Source organism: Choloepus didactylus, chromosome 19, assembly GCF_015220235.1.
Source record: "Choloepus didactylus isolate mChoDid1 chromosome 19, mChoDid1.pri, whole genome shotgun sequence".
NCBI lineage: Eukaryota > Metazoa > Chordata > Mammalia > Pilosa > Megalonychidae > Choloepus > Choloepus didactylus.
The window spans coordinates 5,699,543-5,726,514 of record NC_051325.1 but is presented as its reverse complement, the minus strand read 5'-3'; the positions used below and the strand labels follow the sequence as shown (position 1 = coordinate 5,726,514).

Genomic DNA, 26,972 nt, shown 5'->3' with positions numbered 1-26,972 from the left:
TGTTAAAATTTTCTATATCTCTCTCTCTTTTCTTTGTTTCTCTGTTGGTAAGGCTCCCTTTAGTATCTGAAGTAGGGCAGGTCTCTTATTGGCAAAATCTCTCAGCATTTGTTTGTCTGTGAAAAATTTAAGCTCTCCCTCAAATTTGAAGGAGAGTTTTGCTGGATAAAGTATTCTTGGTTTGAAATTTTTCTCTCTCAGAATTTTAAATATCATGCCACTGCCTTCTCGCCTCCATGGTGGCTGCTGAGTAGTCACTACTTAGTCTTATGTTGTTTCCTTTGTATGCAGTGAATTGCTTTTCTCTTGCAGCTTTCAGAACTTGCTCCCTCTCTTCAGTATTTGACAGTCTGATCAGAATATGTCTTGAAGTGGGTTTATTTGGATTTATTCTATTTGGGGTTTTCTGAGCATTTATGCTTTGTGTATTTATATTATATAGAAGGTTTAGGAAATTTTCCCCAACAATTTCTTTGAATACTCTTTCTAAACCTTTACCCTTCTCTTCCCCTTCTGGGACTCCAATGAGTCTTAAATTTGGACATTTTATTTTATCTATTGTATCCCTGAGATCCATTTCAATTTTTTCTTTTTTTTCTCCATTCTTTCTTTTGTTCTTTCATTTTCTGTTCTGTGGTCCTCTAGGACACTGAGTTGTTGTTCAGCTTCCTCTAATCTTTTATGAGTATCCAGAGTCTTTTTAATTTGGCCAAGTTTCTTTCATTTCCATAAGATCTTCTATTTTTTTTTTTTTACTCTTGCAATGTCTTCTTTATGCTCTTCTAGGGTCTTCTTTATGTCCTTTATATCCTGTGCCATGTTCTTCTTCATGTCCTTTCTATCCTGTGCCATGCTCTCATTCTCTGATTGTAGTCCTTTGATTAATTGCACCAAGTACTGTGTCTTTTCTATATATTTTGATTTGGGTGTCTGGAATTGTGTTCTCCATATCATCTGGTTTTATCATGTGCTTTAACATTTTCTGTTGTTTTTGGCCCTTGGCATTTGCTTTGCTTGATAGGGTCCTTTCAAGTTTTAAAAAATACAGCTTGTGGGGTGTGTGTCTGGGTGGTTAGGGAGGCAGGGCAGCTTTAATAATCAAACCTCCCATGTGTTCCTTGAGATTGAAGGCTGTTGCAAGAGTCTAAGCCTTCATTTCAGTTTTGCTCCAGATTTTCTCTGCTGCTGACCCACAAGTCCAAGGCATTGACATAGCATACCTGGGTTTTCTGAGTGGGCCCCCCTTCTCAAATGTGATCTTCCAGGACCTCTGCTGAGGGAAGGCTGTGCTACATCACAAGTGCACACCATCCCTCAAGGGAAGCCCCGGGCTGCTGGGCCATGCAGGGACTCTCCTAGCCTGATGCAAAGATGGCTGAATGGGGCATCTCAAACCTCCCCTTTCTGCACAGCTCTGCCTTCCCAGCTCTGGGACAACTAGCTGTGTGTGCACCCAAGGCCACTGTCCATGGCCGATATTGTGGCATGTGCATGGTGCTATGGGATACACTCCCTGTCACACTGGGATTCCTGGTGCAGCTCTGGGCTGTGGGTATGGCCCCAGGCAGGAATGTCTCCAGTCCACCAGGGAGCCAGCAGCAAGCAGCATGGTTTCTTTCTCCTTTCGGCTCTCCCCTCTGTCCCCTGGCCCTGAGGGAATCAGCAGTGGTCTATCCTCCACTCCAGACACAAAGGTTGGCACAGCCTGCTCCTGCCGTTCTTCACTGCATGGTTCTCACCATCATAACTGCAGCCATTCCAGGTTTTTTTTTTTAAAACTAGTCCATCTCCAAATGCCAACCCCTGGTTTCCCCCACGGCAGCATGGCTGTGGGACTTTCAGCTGGCTTACTCACTCATTTCAGAATGTGGACTCCTGGTTTCACCAAGTGCATGGTTCCTGTGGTTTTAGCAGTCCTTGTCCAGCTGGTGCACACTGAAACTGGTGTTCTGGGTCACTTTCTGGTTTTTATCTAGTATTTTTCATGGAGGTGTTTTTTTGTGCTGTCTCACCTAGCCGCCATCTTAGGTTCTCAAGATTCACTCTTAAACTTGATATTCTATAACTTAAGTATTGTGACATAAAGCTAATACAATTTATGTTATATTATAAGGGGATAAGATATGGACAGAAAAACATATTTTCTTCATGTATGTATACAGACATATTTATATCTAAACAAAGAAGATGTACTAATAACCATCACAGTCTTCACTTTTGCAAGTAGTCACAAAGAAGTAACTCATATTTATAACTACTTTCTTCCATTACTCATTCTGTATTCTATTTATCCTAATCAAGCACCACAGAAAGTCTTGGCTCCTGACCATGTGAGCTGACCCAAATCTTCATTCCTGAAAGTTTGCATTTTTGTGATTGAATATAATCCCATGGTATGGTAGTATTGAGATGTTCTTAAGTATCACCTGTATTCCAGGCAAACCCTTATCTCCATTGTTTAGTAGCAATTCTATTTTTCATTGATAATCAGGATCAATCACCCCAGCCTATACTGTAATTTACTTCTTTGCCAGTTGATGCAGAGTCATGAAGAGCACAAAATGGCCAGATGGCAATATTAACTCCCAGCTCAGTGAAGTCCTTGTTATGTCTCCTTGTGGAAACATTCCTCCTTCTGGAACTAAATCTTCAGGCTGGCAGAGCCAAAGGTTCCAGGAACTGGCTGCCATTTTTCTTTTCAAGAGAAATGGTAGCAGTAATAGTGAGGGATGCCACTCCTATTTCCTCTCCTTGATTCCTGGATCTGTGTATCCTCACTATGGGAAAGCAAGCACCATAGAGTAGTTGCAGATATAGAGGATATACAGCCTCCTAGAGAACACTGCCTTATCCTTAGAAGAAATTGCTACTCTTCCGGTGCTGTAATTGAGCCTTTAAAAGGCCATTATTTCACTCTGTCCATCCATCTGATGGAGAACATGGTGAGAAGAGTGAATTCCATAAGCATGTGCCCATTCCCTCACTTTTTGTTAGTAAGTATGTTACTTGATCAGAAGTGATATTGTCTGGAATATCATGACTGTGGATAAGGTATTCTATAAGTCCACAGATGGTAGTTTTGGCAAGAGCAATCCATGAAGTGATGGGAAATCTGAATCAAAGTATGTATGTGTTCCACTAAATACAAAATGTTGCCCCTTCCATGACACACATGGTTATATTTAATCAACCTGCCATGAGGCAGCAGGGTGCACACCTCTGGGAATGTTGCATATTGGAAAATGAGTGTTGGTTTTTGTTTCTGGTATATGAGGCACTCTGCATTGGTTGTCTTCATGCCAGCCCTGTTGCATGGAACCCCATTTTGCTGAGCCCATGCATAGCTTCCAACATTACCACCATGGATACTTTGTTCATTAGCCCTTTGGGCAGTGACAGGAAGGGCTGGAAAACATGTGGTTGCCTGGAATCAACAAATTTGGTCAATAAATTCTCTTGATTGTTAAAATCCTCCTCTGCTGAATCACCCTGTGGTGAGCATTCACATGGGACACAAATACCTTCATGTATTTCACCCATTCATAAAAGTCTCCACATATTTCTCCCACATACCTCTCTGTCACCACTAATATGCCTTCCAAGTCAATAACAATACAGCTAAATCATTGACCACAGATCATCAATCAGAATGCATAGACACCTCTGGAAATTTCTTCTTCCAAGCAAAATGAACAAGTAGGTTCACTGTTTTATGATCTGCCAATATGAAGATCTCCATTCACCACTGTCTTTCAGGGAATTCCCAGAAATGTCCCAGCAGAAGCTGTCCACTTTTAGATAGTACCTGTATATTGAGCAGAACTATCTTTAAATCAGGTCTGAGTTTTCTCTTCTTCAGTCAACTCATGGTGGGGAACTCCACAGGAGTACATGTGTGCAGGCAGAGAAAGACAATGTAATATAGTTAGATTGGGAGCAGAGACACTTGGGCCACTTCCTCATGTTACTTGTGCTTTCAGGACCTGCTTGAATCACATCTCCTATTGGATACTGCCAAAGGATTCAAATAGCATCTCTATTTGCCACAGAGACTTCTGGCACCATTGGATCTTCTGGAACATATGTCCTGTATGACAGACCAGCTTGCAAGGTAACCTGAAACCTTTGCAGAGACTCCTGTTTTTCTGGTCCCCACTCAAAACTAGCAGCTTTTTAGGTCACTCAGTAAATGCCCCATAGTAGCTCACCCCAAAGAAGAATATGCTGCTTGCAAAATCCAAACAGGACATCAAGGCATGATGCCCCTCTTTGGCTGTAGGAAGTCCTGGATTCTGTAGCTTATGTGTCACCTTAGTAGGTGTATCTCAAAAATGGCCCACAACATTTGACATCTGCAAATTTCAGTGAGGTGGAAGGAAACTGAATTTTGTTGGATTTATCTCCCACCACCTTATATGCAAATCACTTAACAAAAAGCATAGAGCCGTTGCTACTTCTTGCTCACTAGGTCGAATCAGCATAGTGCTATCAATACAATGGATCAGTGAGATATCTTCTAGAAGGTAAAGGTGGCCAAGTTCGCTGTCTACTAGTTTATGACAAAGGGTTTGAGAATTGACATTCCCATGAGTCAGGAGAGTGAAGGTGTATTTCCAGCCTTGGCAGCTAAAATTAAACCATTTTTTGTGGCCTTTATTAGCAGTTATCAGGAAACAAGCATTTTCCAGATCAAGGGCTGCATATTTGTTACTAGGGCATGTGTTGATTTGCTCAAGCAATGGTAACACATCTGGAATAGCAGCTACAGATGGGATCAACAACTGCTTTAGAAGTACCTGCTCTCATCCTCCATGTTCCATCTGTTTCCCACGCAGGCCCACAGGAGAGAGGAATGGAGATAGGGTTGAGTGGGGTGTGGTTGAATTCCTTCAAGACCTTGATGTTGGCACTAATGTCTGCAACCCCTCCAGGTATGTGGTATTGCTTTTGATTTACTATTTGCTAGATAAAGGCATTTCTGGTTGCTTCAACTTGGCCTTTCCTACCACAATAACCCCCACTGCTTTAAGAGTGCTATTATGGTAGTAGCCAAGTGGCATCCACCTTATCTTTGGCAATTAAGTGCTGCCACTCGGCTACTGCCCACCTTAAATCTAATCATGCTGATCATCTTTAAGGATCCAAGTCTAGTAGCTGCCATTCCCAAAGTAAAATATGAACTGTAAGGAAGAGTGATGACAGAGATCTTTAGCCATGTTGGGGCTGCCCACATAAATTTATGCATTCCAGCCCTGGTGAAAGTTGTGCCCTCTGAACATTCCTGGAATGGGTGATTAAGTCTTACAAGATGCATTCACTCTAAAACTCCAATACCTCTAATCCTTTGTATACTCTCATCTGTATTATAACAGCACATTTCTGGCATTTAAATCTCTAATAATGTAAAGCAGCTTTTGGTCCATTCTTCACCAACCAAAAGAATTGTGGGAGCCTTCTCTAATCCATTGAGCTACACCGAATCCAGAATCTCTGCCTAATGGGCAAATATTAATATATTAAGACAATCCTACTTCGTATTACTTCAATTATCCCCCATCATTAAAATCCATTCCCACACATATTTCCCTGATATATGTCTAAACAACTTGGAAAAATCATGCAGCTCTTTTAGAGTTTTACACATATGCATATAGGTCACACTTTGCTCCTCACATTTTGAGGTCTGTTGGGACATCAGTCTAATTATAGCTCTGGAACAAAAGAAGAGTGGTGGGATGGGTCAAGAGAAGAATTATCAGCTCCTTGTCAGGCAACTACCTCAGGGCATTATATTCCACTTTTATGTGCTGAAACAGGGTTAATCTCATCAGATGGAGGTGTGAGGGCAGTTTCCTCAGGAGAGGAATTTCCGTTTTTATCAGACACTGCAGGAACAACATCTTCATGTGGATGAAGGATAGCTGGCTCCTCTAAATAGGATGGAGGTCCCAGGCTGTTTTCTCAGAACAGATCATTACAGGCTTATCTGGCAAAGAGGATTCAGCAGAAACTAGGGTTTCAATGCCCTCACTGTCATCATTATCAGCTCATAAGTCCCCATTCTAATTTTCAGGAAACAGTTTCTTCTAAATAATGCCTTCACTTTATCAGCATACACCATGCATGGACAAGAATTCAATTGATACTGGAATTCATCAACTCATGCAATGATACACTGAATTGGGTTTTCTGAAATTTGAAATTTTTGGCTTCAGGAAATAAGAGTTTCAGGGATTACATAGTCACTTTCATATCCTTTATGCAGCTCTTGAGGTATGAATTTGAAATTTTGAACTCTTCTTTTCTTTTATCAATTGTATCCATCATATTTAGGCACAGCCATTGAACAACATTATGCTTTTTAATTCCACAAATCTCTTAAGTTATCAAATACACTGTAACCCATAGCCTTGCACCTTATAAGCATTTGAGTAACAGGACCCAGTGGTGATATTTTTAATATCTCTATTGCCAATTAATGCGATAGATTGTCAGTGCCATCTTGATCAATGCAAATAGAGCCATTAGTTGCTTTGAATCTAAGTTCATATAAACAATTTAAAAAACTGAAGAACCAACTCAAATCATATTATATAATCTCAAATAAATATATATTTCCTATTAATTATAGTATAATATTATAACATTTATTATAGGAATTGACTCATATGATGGTGGGCAGATCACAAGTTAGGAAGTCTGATGAAGATTTCAATGAATTTCCTAGGAGAAGGTGGTTCACAGCAAAATAGAAATAGAAAATCTTCTCTCTGACTGTGGAAATCTCGAGTTCTTCCTCTAAGGCCTTCAACTGATTGGATGAGACTACTGCCATTGCTGAAGCAATCTCCTTTGTTGATTGTAGATGTAATCAGCCATAGATGTAATCAACAGAGTAATGTTTCACAACCCCCAAATGTCTTCACATTAACAATCAGTGCTTTCCTGATCAAACTGAATAACAAAATCTTGTTCTGTTGACATATGGACTTAACCATCACACATGCCAACCCCTTGAGTACAGTATGCTTGAGAAGAAAAAAGAAGGTCAGCAAATTCATTTGGAATTCAGTGAAAATGGATGTCACATCATCAAGGTAAATAGCATGCAGATCCTTGGCAATATGGCCACATGGTGAATGTTTTGCAGAAGGCATGAGTTCACAAAGACTAGGGGACAACTCCCTGCCCAGGAATCAGGCTTCTTGAAAATCACTGAAGAACTGCCCTCATGAGGCCTGTGTCAATGAGTCCTGGGATGGTGGCTGAGGTCCTAGGTATCAGTAGTGGCAGTGTGCCTAGCACAGAGCCATCACCTTCTGCCCTGTGATACTGAGGATGGTGACCTGCCTCCTACAAACTTTAGTTTCACAGGATGCAAATTCAGAATTACAGCAGAAACTTTATATATGAATTTTACAGCAGGGACCTAGAAAATTTTGCTGTTATCAACACTGTTACTATTAGTGGTATCATGACATTTGGAAATGACAATGTGGGAACATAGGTGAGCTCTCACCTCTGACCACTGCAATTGCACATGAATCACATCCATTGACCTGGTCCCTGACTTATCACACCTGTGGAACTGGGCCAGGTAAGTGCCCCCATCTGCACTCTGACTGCTTCAGACCCCACTGTTTCTGAAAATCCCATTTTACCCGATCATTTCAGGAAAACTGCCTTGAAAGCAGCATACTTCCAAGTGGCTGTGCCAGTTTGAATGTACTGTGTCCCCCAAATGCCATTATCTTTGATGTAGTCTTCGGGACAGACGTTTTGGTGCTGATTAGATTTCCTTGGAATGTGCCCCACCGAGCTGTGGGTGATGACTGTGATGAGATATTCCCATGGAGGCATGGCCCCACCCATTCAGGGTGGGACTTGATCAGTGGAGCCATATAAATGAGCTCACTCAAAGAGAAGGAACTCAGTGCAGCTGTGAGTGACATTTTGAAGAGGAGCAAGCTTGCTAGAGAGGAACGTCCTGGGAGAAAGCCATTTTGAAACCAGAACTTTGGAGCAGATGCCAGCCACGTGTCTTCCCAGCTAACAGAGATTTTCCGGACGACATTGGCCATCCTCCAGTGAAGGTACCCGATTATTGATGTGTTACCTTGGACACTTTATGGCCTTAAGACTGTAACTGTGTAGCCAAATAAACCCCCTTTTTATAAAAGCCAATCCGTCTCTGGTGTTTTGCATTCTGCAGCATTAGCAAACTACAACAGATTTTGGTACCAGAGAAGTGGGATGCTTTTGTTGCTGAGTCTGCAAATACCAAACATGTTGGAATGGCTTTTCAAATTGATAAGGGGAAGATTCTGGAAGAATTGTGAGGAGCTTGATAGAAAAGGCCAAAAATGCTTTAAAGAGACTGTTTATGGAAATATAGACTGTAAAGATACTTCTGATGAGGACTTGAGCAGAAATGATGAATGTGTTTTTGCAAACTGGAAGAAAGGCAATCCTTGTTTTAAAGTGGCAGAGAATTTGGCAAAATTGTGTCCTGGTGTCAGATGGAAGGAAGAATTTGAAAGTGACAACCTGGAATACTTAGTTGAGGAGATCTCCAGACTACATGTGGAGGAGGTATCCTGGCTTCTCCTTGCAGCTTATAGTAAAATGCAAGCGGAGAGAGATAAACTTAGAACTGAACTCTTGAGTTCAAAGAAACCAGAAGCTGATGTCTTGGAAAATTATGAGCTTCCAGGGAGTGGAATCCCAGAAGCTACAGCCCAATGTGAGGATATAACCAAACATGGAACCCAGCCACCATTTCAGTACAAGCCAAGATTGGAGATGGAATTACCCAGAAAGGATTTGTGGAAAGTCCTATTGTCTGATGGCTTTGACCCCTGCATGCTTCATGCGAAGCCAACAGAATTTTTGCAAGATCTTTACAGAGCCATTGCCAGTCTGGACTGGAGAAGACAGACAAGGAACAAACTGAAGGAAAAATTTCTTCAAAGACAGAGCAATGGAGGTTGAAGTCTGGAGTCAAGAGGTCTTAGACTGAGAGAGTAGAGTGGCCCACATGCATGGAAAGGGTGAGTTTGCCCTGGAGGTCGAGGGCGGGCCTTCTGCCTTGATGCTTAGGAAATGTCTTGCCACCCCAAGCCCCAAAGTGGGTGGAGCAAATTCTCAGGGAATTGGGGAGAGCCTGGTTGCCACCACACTGTTCTGAAGGGGTTGAGCATGTGCCCTGGAGATGGAAGGGAATCCGGGAGCTGCCCCAAAGTTTGAGGAGCGTGGGGCTGAGAAGGTGGTCTCCCCAATGTGTGGATATGTTGGAGCACTCACCCAAGTGTTTGGAGAGGAAAGGGCTGCCACAAAGGCCCTTAGGAAGGGTTAGACTCCCGCTCTCTTAAGCCCCAGGATGCAACGTTCTGTAAATGAATCTCAGACTTTGAAATATAATGGAGTTTGTCCTGTGGGTTTGAGGAACTGTTTTGGTCCTGTTAACCCTGTTTTTCTTATTCTTTCTCCTTATGGCAATGGGAATGTTTAGCCTAAGAATAACCCTCCTTTGTATATTGGAAGCATATAACTTGTTCTAAGTCCACAGATCCAAAGCTAAAGGAGAATTATGCCTTAGGACACACAATGCCTGTAATTGATTTTGATAGGATCTTGTACTTAACTTTTGTTACTGAAATGATTTCAGTTTTTGTGATATTGTGATGGAATGAATTCATTTTGTATTTGGAAAGATAATGTCATTTTGGGGCCCAAGGGGTGGAATGTGCCAGTTTTAATGTATTGTGTCCCTCAAATGCCATTATCTTTGATGTAGTCTTGTGGGGCAGATGTTTTGGTACTGATTAGATTTGCTTGGAATGTGCCCCACCCAGCTGTGGGTGATGACTCTGATGAGATATTCCCATTGAGGCATGGCCCCACCCATTCAGGGTGGGACTTGATCAGTGGAGCCATATAAATGAGCTCACTCAAAGAGAAGGAACTCAGTGCAGCTGTGAGTGACTTTTTGAAGAAGAGCAAGTGTTCTAGAGAGGAACATCCTGGGAGAAAGCCATTCTGAAACCAGAACTTCGGAGCAGATGCCAGCCACGTGCCTTCCCAGCTAACAGAGATTTTCCGGACGACATTGGCCATCCTCCAGTGAAGGTACCCGATTACTGATGTGTTACCTTGGACACTTTATGGCCTTAAGACTGTAACTGTGTAGCCAAATAAACCCCTTTTCTATAAAAGCCAATCCATCTCTGGTGTTTTGCATTCTGCAGCATTAGCAAACTACAACAGTGGCTCTTCAGCCTTAGCCTCCCTGAACAGGAGGTTGTGTCTGGGCTCATAGAGGTTTTTCCAATTGTGTATCTTCCATAGTCATATATGCCCATTTTCTTGTCAGTCTCAGAGCTCAGGCACAGAGAGAACTGGTTCTTGGATGTGTCTCTGGAGTCAGCAAGTCATCTCTAGAGGGATGGGATTTATTCTGTGTCAGCACCAGCATCATTGCACCTCATCATCTACAGCTCTGTTGGAAGCTGCAGGATCCACTGGCAGCAGTACTCACTGATTGTGATGGAGAACATAGAACCAGGAAGCAGAGGGAAAGACACTGTGAGGGATTCAGTGTTCCTGGTCCAATCCCTGCAGCTACACCTGGGACAGGCACCTGGAAACAGGATATGTCTGAGTCACTCACTTCAGACACCTCATCCCCATCACACCATTCCTAAAACCTAAGAGATGCTCTCAGCTGAGATCTGGCACCATGAATAGGAAGGAAAAACAGGATTCCTTTTTCTTTTGGATAAATTGCATAATCCAGGAACATCTGTTCAGATAGTTGAGAAACCAGACTCTGAGTAGCAGAGGAACCCAGTTGTCACACAGGAGAAGGTTTGCATGTGGAAGGGAAAGGTTGTATAAAATTTGTGTGCATTCCTAGTTGCTTTCCAGGGAGCTTCCATATTCAATGACTGCAGGTCAGAGAGCAAGGTTTTGTGGCAATAAGCATAAATTTTTCATCCTTTTATTCTTTCTTTCAAATGCCCACAATAATTAGCTTCACTTGGACAGGATCTTTTTTTCATCTCTAATAATAAAGAAGAGGGCTTGGCATATAGAAGGCAATAAATAAATACTTACATAATGAATGAGTTATAGTAATGAATAAGAAGGAGAAATTGAGGCAAGGTAGAAAAAAATAAACCAGAAATTGAGTCAAGGTAGATATTGATCATTTAACCCAAAATTGAGTCAAGGTAGAAAAAAATAAAGTATAACTTCTACATGAATTTTAAGCGGGCTTCTTTCATAGTCTCATTTCTGTCACTGGGAACAGAGGAGCGAGGTAGAGCAGCAGGAGATTCTGAAATCATCCAGTGTGAGAAGGATATGTGAGCTGACTGTGCACTATCAATCTGCACAATTCCTTTGTCTCCAGTGACTGTGAAAATCAAAGGACCATGGGTAAGAACTATACACCCCTGTGCTGAAGGTCTGAGGAAACCTAGAAAACAGAACAGTAAGAAGAGGACAGATTTCCAGGGGAATCTCTCTGCTTGGAGGGAGGGACTGAGAGTATCAAGCAGGAAACTCCCCACCCTCCCTCTGCAGGTTCTAACCTCTGTGCTCCATGGAAGGAACTGCCACTTAGCCCACCTACTCTGGGCTTCCCAGCAGGGGGAGATTTGTGTCTCCTGCCCTACACCAGGGACCCTGGTATTTCCTAGCACAGCACCATGCACACATGTGTCCTCAGGTCTCAGAGGCTCAACTGTAAATGCACCTGTCAATGGAGTGTCCCTGCTGAAGCTGTTGTGAGACCCAGTGGCTGTTCTGTGGATGGTGTTCCCACCACTATTGAGCCTACCCACATATCCCAGCCTCTCCTCAGGAAGCTGGAATTCAGAGGGTTCAAGGGACAAGGAGCCAGTTACATCACAGGTGACGCTCATGTTCTGGGTTGATGTCCTTGACCTTGGGATGGATCCCAGTAGGTGCACATGGGCCCTCACAACCAGCAACAGGAACTCTCATTCCTTAAACACAAGACGTACCAAGGATAAATCTATTTCCATTCAGAGGTGCTGGGTGTTGTGGAGGCAGCTGGAGGCATCCTCTGATTCTCAGGATGGTCTGGAACATGATGTCCAAGCACATGTCTAAGGGGCTCTGGTTTGCATTAGAGGATGTCACATCGGCTACCTCTGCAGAAATCTGTGCTTGTGCAGGTAGGATTAGAAGTGTGACTGTTGTTCCTGATGAACCTTCCTGCTTGCCAGAAATCTGTGAGGAACTTGCATTTTCTTTATATTGAACTACTTAATAATTTCATGGTAAAAGAACACAAAGATAAATGATTGAATAATGCATCCATGAAAATTAAAATAAAAGAAATGCATTAATTAATTGTAAATGGTTTGAGGGATACTCTTTGTATACATGAAAAAATGTACAAACATTCTGAGTCCACTATTTTAATCTTAAAATTTATTCTTTTCTAATGCCCTTATTGAAAACCTGTGTGCTGCACATGTGTGTAAAAATCATAACATCCTACATAATGGAGAAGAATTAATAAGGGTTTATAAGTAAGCAAAGAGACCTGGTCCTTGAAGTCACAAAGCATGTAGAGAAGAAATTGGAGCCCCCAAAAGCTGTCACTGAGACCATGCCAGGGTTTTCCTCATTTTCTCACTTCCGCCTGGAGACACAAGCCCTACCAAATGTTGAGGAAGAGCTACCTTTCATGGACATTCTCAGGAAATTGACAAGTTCAGAGAATTAGCTTCACAAGGTAGGTGGAAAGTGAGTTTTGCTTAAAGTTTCAGTTATAACCAGAATAAAGGACAGACTGAAATAAAAATATAAACGCACATGAAATAACATTTTAAAATCTGTACTTTGCTTGGATCTTGGATACATCACATCACTGCTTAGAAAATATGCAAAGGCAGTTCTCTGGAGGTTACACATTGTGAAGCAAGGAGAGGGAATCACAGGAAAAGCCAGAAAACTCCTCTCAGACCCTTTCTGCACCTGCTCCTGGGGATGGGCCCTGCCCGCCATCTGTTGGTCGCAAGTGCTCCCTGCAGCCCAGCCCCTACTGTGCCCTCAGGAGAGGTTTGTGTCTGGGCTCACCCTGACTTCCTCTCACTGTGTCTCTTGCACAGTAATATGTGGCTGTGTCCTCAGTTCTCAGGCTGCTCACTTTTAAAGAAACTTCATTCTTGGAGGTGTCCCTGGTGATGCTGAGTCGGGACTTAAGAGTTGAGTTGAAGTATGTGCTTCCACTGTAGCTTATCAAGGCAACCCACTCCAGCCCCTTTCCTGGAGCCTGGCGGATCCAGTGCACACCATTGCTGGTTAAAGAGAATCCAGACACAGAGCAGGTGAGGGACAGGGTCTGCGAGGGCTTCACTAGGCCAGGTCCAGACTCCTTCAGCTGCACCTGGGACAGGGCACCTGAAGAAAAGGAGAACCACAGTGAGTCATGTGCTCAGATTCGTCTTCCAAAGTACCTTCACGTCTGAATCCCAGACACACACATTTTGGAGCTGCCACCAGGAAAAAGAAGAACCACCAAGTTTTCATGTTCTTGTGAATAAGGTCCATTGTCCCAAGGAAATATCCAGACAGAGGTAGAACCTGAATTTAAGTAAATGTGTGCTGTGGTTTTGGCTGTTTGCCCATGTGTTGATTTGCATTTGGGAGGTAACTGTGTACTAAAATGAAAGGGGAAGAAGGGAGGTCCTTGTCTTAGAGGCACCCTAGGAAGGATGCTGGGTGAGCCCTTGGAGAACACTGTCCATTCCCTGTAGGGACCCCTCACCAAGTGCAGGTTCCTTTACTTACAGGCAGAAAATGCTTTAAATGAGCTGGTCAGGAGTCAGATTTGGCCAAGGATCAAGGACGGTTTGGGAACATGGTCATTGCCCCCACTACTCCCAGGAATTTTAAATGTGTGTGTGTGTGTGTGTGTGTGTGTATTTGTGTGTGTACATGTGTACAATGCATATGTTGAATATATAATATGTTTATTATCCCTGACAATTTTAGTTTTAACATATTCTGTTTTTAATTATTAGTGGAGGGAAAGGTATTTGGCTCCACCGTCTCCACTTTGCTCATGTCATTCCTCATTAGTAACTTCATATTTGTTATTTTTTTAGGTTGCCAAAGATGTTACAGAGTTTCATTACTGTTATTAATGGGGTTATCCAAGGTGGGATCTAGAGAAGTCCTGTGTGTGTCCTCACCTCTGCCCACCATGACAGCACAAGGAACAGTTGAACTGCTCTTGCTCCTGATATATCACACTTGTGCAAATTGGGCAGGTCAGCACAACTCAGTCTCAGCATCCTCACCCATACATGTATCGATTTAGATTCACTTGCCTCTAAAATTCCCCTTACTTCTTATCCAATCATGAACAGTCATTGAATGCAGCATATTGCAAACTAGCCCAGACAAATGTACTCCAGACTGAGGAGGAAGTTGAATTCAAGTAAATGTGTGCTGTGACTTCAACTGGTTATGTAAGTCATGATTTGGATGTGGGAGGTATTATACTTTGTAAAGACAACAGGGCAGTGGGGAGTTTCTCTGGTGCTCCCTTGGATGAGAACACTGAGAATGTACATTCCTCCCCCTTTCACTAAGCCCAGAGTCATTTCATTCCACCAAGAAATGTGCTGAAGAAGCTGATCAGGGAGCCAGATGTGGATAAGGGTCAAGGATGGCTTTGAGAATATGGTCCACCAGCCTCTACTCCCAGAGATACATTAAATATAAAATACCACAATTCCAGGGGTCTCCAAGTTTTCAGAAACACATTCTGGTAAATTTTTCTACTCTCTTACCACAAGTTTGTGATATTTCCCAAATTTTGAAGTAGCACCTAATGTAGCAATCACACTGAATTCAGACAAGACTGAGGGCAATCATTTTTGCCATGAATTGGAATGATTTTTAGGGAATCACTAAGTTAGCAGAACATATCTTCAAGTCATACATCTTCCTTCCTGTACATATTCAGGGGTTACTGGGCAGTTGAATACTGTAATGTATTCCTGTCAATAAGTTTACTTTTGACAGAGGATAGGCATTTCTGCTTAGATGGTAATTATTTTCAATGTTGTTCAAGTCATATATAGCCTCCTAACACTGTTCTTTCCTTGTGGAACATGCATATCAGCAAGAACATTCTGGAATTCACAGTGTCTCCCTGAGGGAGAGCTTTAAGGAACACACAGCTTTCTCATGGCCGAGTTAGCAACAGCTTGGGGAGTGTCCTCAAACCACAATTATGTTGGCTCAGGAATCTGTTCCTCATGAACCCACTCAGGTATGCTAAAAGTGTCCAGTTCTGCTGCACTGGATTACTAAAGACTCAGTGAAATGGTTTCCATTCCTTTGGGTGAAATAATATACAAGACTCTAAGACATAGTTATGCATGCTGGAGTTTTACATAAGGGTTGAGCTCACTATGACCTGAGGGAGAGTTGCTGCCTGGGAGGCAAGTACTCTTGAAAAATCAACTGAGTGATGCCCTCACATGACCCTGAATCACTGAAAGGATGGTGGCAGAGATCCTGTAAGTCAGTGGTGGCGGAGGTCACAGTAGAGCTTCATCCCCTCCTCTATGTGCTACCAGGAATATGTGTATTTACTTCATTCATTCCAAAACATTAAAACCTAAAAAGGGATATCTATATAGTGCGTAAGAATGTCCACTAGGGTGACCTCTTGACACCATTTGAAATCTCTCAGCCACTGAAATTTTATTTTGTTTCATTTTAAATCCCACTTTTATCAAGAAGTTGTCCTCAATCCCATGATGCCTGGTCCAGATTCATCCCTGGGAGTCATATTGTGTGTTGCCAGGGAGATTTACACTCTTGGGAGTGAAGTCCTCCATAAGGGGGAGGTCAGCAAGTTTACCTGCTGAATTGGCTTAGTTGGAGAGGGAGGGCCACCTCTGAGCAACAAAGAGGCACCCATGGGGAGACTTCTAGGCACAATGAGCAGGTTTAGCCTCTCCTTTGCAGGAATGAGCTTCATAAGTGCAAGCCCCAAGACAGAGGGCTTGGCATACCAAACCATCAGTCCTCAATGTTTGTGAGAACATCAGCAACAAGCCAGATGAAGAAGCTCAACACTTCTGCATTTTCTGCCATCTCCTCAGGGGGTCTGGCACATATATTTTTATTCTCTGTGCAAGTTACTTTGGCATGTTTCACTATTTCACACTGACTTATACAAACCTACCAGATCTCACTTCCTACTCAAAGTTCCATGTAATTATGGTGTTTGAACAAACTGACAAGTTAAATTGTTTAGAAAATATAGATTCTGCACCAAATAATCATCTCTTCCCTTGGTCTCACATGGAAGTTGATGTTGGAAAACACAGTTAGTATCATCCTTTTCCCTTTGGCCTGATTTGCCCTAGTCCTAACCATATCTTCTTCATTCATAACTCGAACTGAAGTCTGGAATCTCTTTTCAGCTTTTTAAACAGTTTCTATATGTGGTAGTACTGACATTCTTGTCTGCAAAGTTCTTGCTCTGAGTTTCAGGTGTCACACAGATATCCAAACTTCCAGAGACAAATCAGGTTATACACAAAGGGATCAACATCTCAGAGTCTGGAGATAGCTATAACAATTCAGGAATAGGGACCATTACAATAAGCATTCCCCTGATAAGTTCTGCTCTAACGTTCAATTCTGAGTTTAAACATTGTAGTTAGTCCATATTGGTGAGGCATTATAAAGTTTGTCTTTGTTTCTGGCATAGTTCACTCAAAATGCTGTCTACATGATACATTTACCTTGATGAGTGTCTCATAGATTCACTCCTTCTCACAATTGCTCAATATTCCATTGTGTGCATACGCCACAGTTCAACATTCTGTTCCTCATTTGATGTGCCCTTAGGCCACCTCTGCCCTCAGAAATCATGAATACTCTCTCCATAAACAAAGTGTGCAAATGTCTATACATGTCCCTGTTCTCAGATCTTCTAAATATATACCCCATAATGAGGTTGCAGGAACTTATTGCTCCCACATATTTAGCTTCTTGTGGAACTACCACTCTATCCTCCTGATAGGCTATACCGTTCTGCCTCATCAACTGTAAATAGGTACATCCCTCTCCATGTTTTCTCCAACACTTTTAAACCTATTTACATTTTTCCTACAATTTTATAAAGATATATTCATATACCATTCAATTATCCAGAGTTTGCAAACAATCATTAACAGTATCATCATATAGTTGTGCATTTATCACCACAGTCAGAACTTGAGCTTATTGATTACCATGAAAAATAGATTTTTTAAACAATAATAAAAGATAAAAATAAAAATAAAATACCATAAAATACAATATAATAGTAAGGTCAGACACCAACACCACTATCAAGAATCCTACATCTCTCTCTTATATCCCACTCTCATATACATTTAGCTTTGGTATAATTGCCTTTGTTACATTTAATGGAAGCATATTACAATGTTACTGTTGACCATAGACTCAAGTTTCCTTTGATTATACTCTTTTCCCAATAACATCTCTTTTTCAACACCTTGCATGGTTGACATTCATTTGTTCTGCCACATGTAAAAACATTTTTATATTTGTACATTTAGTCACAATCAATGACCACTCTAGTTTTACTGTTATACAGTCCCATTGTTTACTGTCTGTCTTTACCTCTGGTGTGACACATGCCCCTAGATCTCCTCTTTCAGCTTTACTCACAGATATCTTTGTTCAGTGTACTTACAATATTGTGCTACCATCATGCAGTATTATGCTATTTCTGGATCTATACTACCATTCATGCTGAACATTCTGTAGTCCTTCAGCATCAAACGCCTGATCTCTACCCTCTTTCTATCTCCTGACAGTCTCTGTTATCAGCTTTTAACTCTCAAAGTTTGCTCATAAATGGTAGTTCATATTACTGAGACCATACAGTATTTGTCTGGCTTACTTCACTCAACATAATGTCCTCAATGTTCATCCATGTTATCATATGTTCTGTGACTTTGTTCTGTCTTACAGCTTCATAGCATTCCACTGTGTGTATATACCACAGTTTTTTTATCCACTCATCTATTGATGGACATTTGGGCTGTTTCCATCTCCTGGCAATTGTGAATAATGCTGCTATAAACACTGGTTTACAAATATTGGTTCATATCTTAACTTTCAGTTTCTACAAGTATATCCTTAGCAGTGGAACAGCTGAGTTACTTGGCAAATCTATACTTACCTTACTGAGGAACTGCCATACTGCCTAGAGTGGTTGCATCATTCTACATTCCTACCATAATTGAATAAGTATGCCTTTTTCTCCACATCCTCTTTCTTTTACTCTAGTAATTTTCTGTTTTTTTTTTTTTTTTTTTTTTTTTTTTTTTTTTTTTTTTTTTTTGGATAATGGCTTTTCTGGTGGTGTGAGATGATATCTCACTGTGGTTTTGATTTGCATTTCCCTAATGGTCAGTGAAGTCGAGCATTTTTCATGTTTTTGAGCCATTTGTGTTTCCTCTTCAGAAATGTGTCTGTCCATCTCTTTTGCCTATTTTCAGAATTGGATTTTTTGTCTTTCTGTTGTTGAGTTGTAGGATCCCTTTATATATCCAGGATATTAAACCTTTATCTGATATGTGATTTCCAAATATTGCCTCCCATTGCATAGGGTGCTTTTTTACTTCTCTGACAATGTCCTTGATGTACAAAAAGACTTTGACAGAAAGTCCTTTTGAGGTATTTAATTTTGAGGAGAACCTATTTGTCTATTTGTTCTTTGGTTGCTCATGATTCAGGTATAAGGTATAGGAAATCACCTCCTATCACAAGATCTTTAAGGTATTGCCCTACATTTTCTTCTAAGAGTCTTGTGTCTTAACACTAATGTTTAAGTCTTTGATCCATTTTGAGTTAATTTTTTTGTGTAAGGTGTGATATAGTAGTCCTCTTTCATTCTTTTGGAAATGGATATCCAGTTCTTCAAGCACCATGTATTGAAGAGGCAACTCTCTCCCAGTTGCTTTTGCTTGACTGTTTTTCATAGACTAATTGTCCATAGATGTGAGGGTCTACTTAGACACACTGAATTCAGTTCCATTGGTCAGTGTATCTCTCCTTATGCCAGTACCATGCTGTTTTCACTACAGTAGCTTTGTAGTGTTTTTCAAAGTCAGGTAGTGTGAGATTGCCTGCGTTGTTCCTCTTTCTCAAGGTATTTTTGGGTATATAGGGCACTTTGTCCTTCCAAATAAATTTGGTTATGGGTTTTTCTATTGTCTCAAAGTAAGTTGTTGGGATTTTAATTGGTATTGCATTGAATCTACAAATCAGTTTAGGTAGAATTGGCATCTTAACTATATTTATTCTTCCAATCCATGAACACGGTACATTCTTGCATTTTTTTTAGATTCTGTTTGATTTATTTCAGCAATTTCTTGTACTTTTCTCTGTATAGGTCTTTTGTGGTCATGGCTGTTTATTCCTAAGTAATTGATCTTTTTGTTGGTATTGTAAATGAATTTTTTTCTTGATTTTCTCCTCCTGTTGCTCATTACTTGTGTGTAGGAAAATTACTGATTTATTCAAGTTGATATTGTAGCCTGCCACTTTCCTGTATTCATTGATTAGCTATAATAGCTGTGCTGTAGATTTTTCTGGATTTTCTACGTATAGGATCATGTCATCTGCAAAGAGTAAAAGTTTTACTTCTTCCTGTCCAATATGGATGTAATTGATTTCTTTTTCTTGCCTAATTGCTCTAACTAGAGCTTCCAGCACATTGTTCAATAACCATGGTGACAGTGGGCATCCCTGTCTTGTTCCTGATCTTAGAGGGAAAGCTATCAGTTTTTCCTCATGGAGTAAGACGTTAGATGTGGGTTTTTCATGTATTGCATGTATCATATTGAGAAAGTTTCCTTATATTTCTATCCTTTGAAGTCTTTTCAACAAGAGAGTATGTTGAATTTTTTGAATGCTTTTTTGGCATTGATCAAGATGATCATGTGGTTCTTTTGCTTTGATTTATTCATGTGTACATTTATTGATTTTTTTGTGTGTTAAACCAGCCTTGCATACCTGGAACAAATGCCAGCTGGTCCTGTTATGTAATTCTTTTAATCTGATGCTGGATGCAATTTGCCAGTATTGTGTTGAGGATTTTTGCATCTATGTTCATTAAAGAGATTGGTCTATAAATTTCTTTTTTGTAGTATCTTTGTCTGACTTTGGTATTAGGGTGATGCTTGCTTCACGGAATGAGTTAGGTAGCTTTCCTCCCTCTTCAACTTTTTTGAAGAATTTGAGCAGGATTGGTATTAATTATTTCTTAAAGACTTGGTAGGATTCACATGTAAAGCCATGTGGTCCTGGGCTTTTTTGGGGGGGGGTGCCCTCTTTGTTGATTGACTCAATCTCTTGTGCTTGTTTTGTTGAGGTTTTCTATTTCTTCTTGAGTCATGTCAGTTTTTATGCTTTTCTAGGAACTTGTGCATTTCATCTAAGTTCTAGTTTATTAGCATATAGTTGCTCAACTTCTCTTCTCATTATTTCCTTTATTTCTGCAGGGTTAGTAGTAATGCTTTCTTTCCCACTTCTGATTGTATTTATTTGCATCCCCTTTCTCTTTTGTTTTGTTAGCCTAGCTAGGGTCCATCAATTTTGTTGATTTTCCCAAAGAACCAACTTCTGGTTTTGCTGATTCTCTCAATTGTTTTCCTGGTCTCAGTTTCATTTATTTCAGTTCTAATCTTTGTTATTTCTTTCCTTCTGTTTTCTTTGGGGTTAGTTTGCTGTTCTTTCTCTAGTTCTTTGATGTAAACAGTTAATTCCATGATTTATTCTCTCTTTTTCTCTTTTAATATAGGCATTTAGGGCAACAAAGTTCCCTCTCAGTACAGCCTTTCCTGCATCCCATAAGATTTTATATGTAGTGTTTTAATTGTCATTTGTCCTTCATCCCCTGGTTGTATAAGAATGTGTCTTAGACTTCCATATGTTTGTGAATTTTCTGACTTCTGCCTGTTATTTATTTCCAACTTCATACCACTATGATCTGAGAAAGTGTTTTGTATAATACCAATGTTTTAAATTTGTTGAGACTTATTGTGGCCCAACATGTGCTGTATCCTAGAGAATGTTCCATGAGCACTTCAGAAAAATGTGTATCCTGCTGTTGTAGGGTGTAGTGTTCTATAAATGTCTGGGTTGTTTGTTTTTTGTTGTTGAGTTGTAGGATCTTTTTATATATTCTGCATATTAAACCCTTATATGATATATTGTTTCCAAATCTTGTCTCCCACTGCATAGGCTGCCCTTTTACCTGGCTTACAAAAACCTTTTATGCACAAGAGTCTGCAATTTTGAGGAGATCCCATCTATTTCTTCATTTATTGGTCACCCTTTGGGTGTAATATCTAGGAAACACCTCCTATCACAAGATCTTTAGGATATTTCCCTTTGGTTTCTTCTACAAATTTTATATTCTTACTCTGATATTTGGTCTTTGATCCAATTTGAATTAATTTTTGTGTAAGGTCTGAGATAGGAGTCCTTTTTCATTCTTTTGGAGATGGGTATCCAGTTCTCCAAACACCATTTATTGAAGAGGCTGCATTGTCCCAGTTGCATTGGCTTGATCACCCTGTGAAAGTACAATTGCCCATAGATGAGAGGGTCTATTTCTGAACACTTAATTCAATTACGTTGGTCCTTATATCTATCTTTATGCCAGTTACATACATTTTTGACCATTGTATATTTGTAATATGCTTTAAAGTCATTCCTCATTCTCAAATTATTTATGAATATTCAGGCACCCTGACTTTCCAAATAAATTTGGTTATTGGTATTTATATTTCTGCAATGTTGCTGAGATTTAATTGGTATTACATTGAATCTATAAGTCAATTTAGATAGAATTGATACCTTAACTATTTTTAGTCTTCCAATCCATAAACAAAATATGTCCTTTCAATTATTTAGGTTCAGTTTGATTGTTTTTTAGCCATTTAATGTAGTTTTCTGTGTATAGGTTTTCAGTGGCTTTGGTAAAATATATTTCTAAATATTTGACTGTTTCGGTTTCTACTGTAAATGGAATATCATTCTTAATTTCCTCCTCATATTGCTCATTACTAGTGTATATAATCATTGCTGATTTTTGTGTGTTCCTGTAACTCCACTTTGTTCTATTCATTTCTTAAGTCTAGTTACTTTGCTGTAAATTTTATGGAATTTTCTACATATAGGAGAATGGGACCTGCAAACCATGAAAATTTAACTTTTTTATTCAAATTTGGATGTTTTTATTTCTTTTTCTTGCCTAATTGCTCTAGCAAGAATTTCCAGCAAAATGTTGAATAACTGTGGTGACAGTGGGCATCCTTATCTTGTTCCTAATCATAGAAATCTTTCAGCCTTTCCTCATTGAGTATGATGCTAGCTATGGGTTTTACATATGTTGCCTTTATCATATTGAGTAATGTCCATTCTATCTCTATTCGTTTGAATGTTTTCATCAAGAAAGAATGTTGAATTTTTTCAATTGCATTTTCTGCATCAATTGAGATGATGTTTTAGTTTTTCCACTATGATCAATTGATGTGGCATATTACATTAATTTATTTTCTTGTGATGGACCATTGTATATACCTGGAATATATTCCACTTGGCTGTGGTATATAATTCTTCCAGTAGTTGGTTGCATTCCATTTGAGAGTACTTTGTTGAGGATTTTTGCATCTATTTTCATTAAAGAGATTCATCTATAATTTTCTTTTCTTGTAGAATATTTCTCTGGTGTTGTTATTAAGGTGATGGCTTCATAGAATGAGGTAGCTTTCCCTTCTTTTCCAATCTTCTATTTGCTTGAAGAGTTTGAGCAAGATTTCCACTAATTCTTTCTTGAGCACTTGGGAGATTTCACATGTGAACCTTCTAGTCCTGGACTTTTCTTTTTCGGGAGCACTTTTCTGACTGATTCAATCCCTTCACTTGTGATTGGTTTGTTGAATTCCTCTATTTCTTCTAGCATCAATATTGGTTGCTCATGCTTTTCTAGGAAGTTTTCCATTTCATCTAACTTGCATAGTTGTCTAGTGTGCCTCATGTATTTTTTCTAATTGATTGTTTTGCATTTGAAATCTAATTTGTCTAGTATTAGCATATAGTTGCTCATAGTATCCTCTCATTATTTCCTTTTTTTCCACAGGGTCAGTGTTTATGTCCCCTTTTCCATTTCTAATTTTATTTATTTGCGTCTTGACTCTATTTTTTTTGTTGTTGTTGTGAGCTTAAGTGTCCATTGATTTTAATTATTTTCTCAAAGAACCAATTTCTAGTTTTATGATTCTATTTTTTTTATGTTCTCTATTTCATGCATTTCTGCTCTAATCTTTCTTTCCTTCTGTTTGCTAAGGTGTTAGTTTGCTGTTCTTTTCTACTTCCTCCAGGTGAACAGTTAATCTTCAATTTTTGCTCTTTCTTCTTTTATATTATATGCATTTAAAGCAATAAGTTTCCCTCTTAACTCCTTATTTGCTGTAATGCATTGTTTTTAATAGGTTGTGTCTTCATTTTCATTTGTCTCAAAATATTTACTAATTTCTCTTGTAATTTCTTTCTTGATCCATTAGTTGTTTCAGAGTGTGTTGTGCAGCCTCCATATATTTTTGAATCTTCTGACCTTCTGCCTGTTCTTGATTTCCAAACTACATTCCATTATGATCCAAGAAATTGATTTTATTATATGAATATTTTAAATTTACTGAGACTTGAATTGTGACCCACCATATGGTCTATCCTGGAGATTGTTCTATGAGCACTTGAGAAAAGAATTGTATCCTGCTATTGTCGGGTGTTGTGTTCTATAAATGCCTGTTAAGCCTAGGTCAATTATTGTACTATTCAACATCTCTGTTTTCATATTGATCCTCTGACTAGATGTTTCATCCATTGATGTGAGTGGTGTATTATGGAATCTCTATGATAGAGGTGTTCACTTTACCCTGCAGTGTTGTCCATGTGCGCCTCATGTATTTTGGGGCACACTTCCTTGGTGCATAAATAGTTATGTGTTTTATGTCTTCTTGATCAATTTCCCCTTTCATCAATATATAGTATCTTTCTTTGTCTCTTTTATTTGTTTTACATTTCACATCTAATTTGTCAGATATTAGTATAGTTATCCCCACTCTTTTCTGGTTGTTGTTTGCATGAAATATCTTTTTCCAACCTTTCAATTTAAACTTATTATTGCCCTTGTGTCCAAAGTGAGTCTTTTGTAGACAGTAAATATTTGGGTCCTGCTTTTTTGTCCATTCTGTTAGCCTATATCTTTTTATTGGTGACTTTAATCCCCTCACATTTAATGTTTTATTCTAAGGGCAGTACTTTCTTCTAACATTTTGTCTTTTTGATGTTATATGCCGTAACTTATTTTTTTCTCTCTCTCGTTTTACCCTTCCTGATGTACTCATTTCTATACTCTCTGTCTTGTCTTTCTTATCAGCCTGTGGAACAACTTTTGGTAGATCTTGTAGAGCAGGTCTCTTGTTCATATACTCTCAGCATCCATTTGAAAGTATTTTAATCTCTCCCTTCTTCGTGAAGAAATGTTTTGCTGGACATAGTATTCTTGGATGGCAGTTTTTCTTTGTTAGTAACTTAAATATATCATATTAATTCTTTCTGACCTCCATGATTTCTGTTGAGAATCTCATGCATAGCTTCTGCTTTATGTGATGGATTGCTTTTCTCTTGGTGCTTTCGGAATTATCTCTCTGTCTTTCACATTTGACAACCAAATTATTGTCTTAGAGTAGGTCTATTGAGATCTATTTTGTTTTGGTTATTCTGTACTTCTTGGAACTGTAATTTTATATATTTCATAAGAGATGAAAAATTTTCAGTGATTATTTCCTCCATCATTGCTCCAGCCTCCTTTTCCATCTCTTGTCTTAATGGGGCACCCATAACATGTATATTCATGTGCTCCATGTTGTCATTCAATTCCCTGTGGACCCGCTCAAATTTTCCCATTCTTTCCCCATCTGTTCTTTTGCATGTAGAATATAAAATGTGGTCCTCTCTAGTTCATTAATCTTATTCGTGTTCCTTAAATTCTGCTGTTGTAGGTCTCATTGTGTTTTTCATCTCTCCTACTGTGCCTTTAATTCCCATAAGTTGTGCTATTTGTTTTTTCAAACTTTTGAGTTCATATTTATATTCAGCCAATATCTACTTTATATCCTTCATTTCTTTTGCCATATTTTCCCTGAACTCATTGATATGATTTTTGATGACATTATCCATGCTTTTTTAACATTTTAATTAGTTATATCAACTCCTATAATTGCTTGAAATTGTGATTTTTTTCTTTTGACTAAGTCATAACTTTGTTTTCCCTAGTGTGACTCATAACTTTTTCATGGTGTCTACACATTTCATTTCATTGTTTAAGTTATTCTGGATGATATTTTCTCTCTTTTACCTAGGGTTTTCTTGTTGCTTGGCATTGTTCTTTCTGTCTTTTGGAATTCATTTCAACTTATTCTGGACCTCTAGCATAGTGTCTGTTCAATTGATCAGAATTTTATGGCTCTTTTTTTTCTTGTTATTGCCATGCCTATATGGAACAATTTTTTGGAGGATGGTCTACCAAAATTTGATTGTCCCTAGTCAGATTTTCCCAGATCAGACGTGCCAAGATTTCAGGAGTAGGGTGTAATATATATCATGTTTCCCTGAGGATGAGACCCAGCAAATTTTCAGACATTCCTGTGAGACTTCTAGGCTCTGTGCTTTCCCTATCCTTCCCAAAATGTTGCAATTTTCAGTCCACTACTCCCCACTGGTACAAAGAAATGCAGTTTCTTTAGTTCTCAGCAGAGCATGCCAGGGGCATGGTTGAAGTAAGCTTAAGCTGATTCTTTTTTTTCCCAGCACAAGTGGTCTGAATTCTCTAGTGGAACACCACTTCTTGGGCTGACCCCATCCTTTTCCTTGGGATACTAAGCACTTTAGGGAATTATCTCCTCCATGTGGCTCCTGACTTTGTCTCTCCAGCCTATCTTAACTCCACCATTGCCTGGGTCAGTGCTGATAATTGATAACACTTGAGGCTTTCTCTAATGAGCTGCTTAGAATAGTTTAAAATTTAAGAGAGAGCGAGAGAGGGAGGGGAAAAGGGAGGGAGGGAGGGAGGGGGAGAGAGGAAGACAGGGAGAGAGAGAGGTAGAGGTAGAAGGAGAGGGGGAGGGATAGAGGGGGAGAAAAAGAGAGAGAGAGAGAGGGAATGGAGAAAGAGAATAATATTTTCAGGGACAGTCCCCAGACCCCAGTGTTAACAGTCAAGAGCCAAAATTGGTACCCAGCTCTATGTGACCTTTTTCTTGGGAACAGCACATTTCCAATATTCTGAGCTTTTTCTACTCCAAAATTCTCTGTGTTTTTTGTTGTTTTTGTTAGCTCCACCTCTACTCTACTAGGACTAAAACCACAATTGGAGCTTGGATAAGCTACCATCCTTGCCCTCAGTAGAGACTACTTAAATATATGCCCTTTGGATAATTTTCTCTTTCACCTGAATAGTTACACTCAGAAATGCCTTAATCTCTCCCTTTCCTGGGGCAGTCCTTGCCTGGAGCAGTGCTGAAACCTGAGAATGCCCACAACTCTAATGGGATATTTGGAGTTGGGTCTTCTCCAACGCCAAAAGCCTCTATTTGTTATTGTTGTTGTTGTTACCCCACCTCCTCTCTGACAGGCAAATCTTCCCTCTTCCTTTTGTGCTTGCTCTTGGTTAATCTGTGCTCAAAGACTTATTCAGCAGTCAAAATTTTTTATGCAGTTCTGAAGTTGGAGCCTGGTTTAGCCACCCTTCTTGATTCCAGCAAAGACTCTTCCTTTTCCCCTGGAGAACCAGACTGTTGACAGCCTACCATGCCAGTTTG

The 26,972-nt window shown here is 39.7% G+C and overlaps 1 pseudogene; it reads right to left on the bottom strand.

Moving 5' to 3' along the window:
- LOC119516030 overlaps positions 1-14,244 on the bottom strand; it is a 600,140-nt pseudogene extending 585,896 nt beyond the window's left edge.
- Positions 14,245-26,972: the final 12,728 nt, after the last annotated feature.